Source organism: Penaeus monodon, chromosome 24 (genome assembly GCF_015228065.2).
Source record: "Penaeus monodon isolate SGIC_2016 chromosome 24, NSTDA_Pmon_1, whole genome shotgun sequence".
Taxonomy (NCBI): Eukaryota; Metazoa; Arthropoda; class Malacostraca; order Decapoda; family Penaeidae; genus Penaeus; species Penaeus monodon.
The window spans coordinates 5,282,593-5,282,877 of NC_051409.1; the positions used below are offsets into that span (position 1 = coordinate 5,282,593).

Here is a 285-nt window from a genome sequence, read left to right on the forward strand (position 1 = left end):
CGCTCACAAAATAAGCTATGGACAGTATTAACATATTAATGTTAGGATATTCATCGAATTTACATACACACCTCTTAAGTTTATTTAATGTTTATGATAATGTCTTCTTTAAACTTTTTTTTTTTATCATTTTATTTATATGCAAATGAATTGACAGCCGATTTGCATGCATTTCGCGACAGATGAGTTGACTGGCCTGCTTTTATTATGGTTAGTATTGATTTAATTGAGAAAACAGGTTGATAGGTTGATAGAACGATTGAGAATAAGTGTAAAAACCAATAA

At 29.1% G+C, this 285-nt stretch overlaps 1 protein-coding gene across 1 annotated transcript in view; it reads left to right on the forward strand.

The window, feature by feature from the left end:
- The window catches only part of LOC119588500 (serine hydroxymethyltransferase, cytosolic-like), a 13,640-nt gene that overhangs the window by 666 nt on the left and 12,689 nt on the right, over nt 1–285 (forward strand). The gene's annotated exons all lie outside the window — the stretch shown is intronic.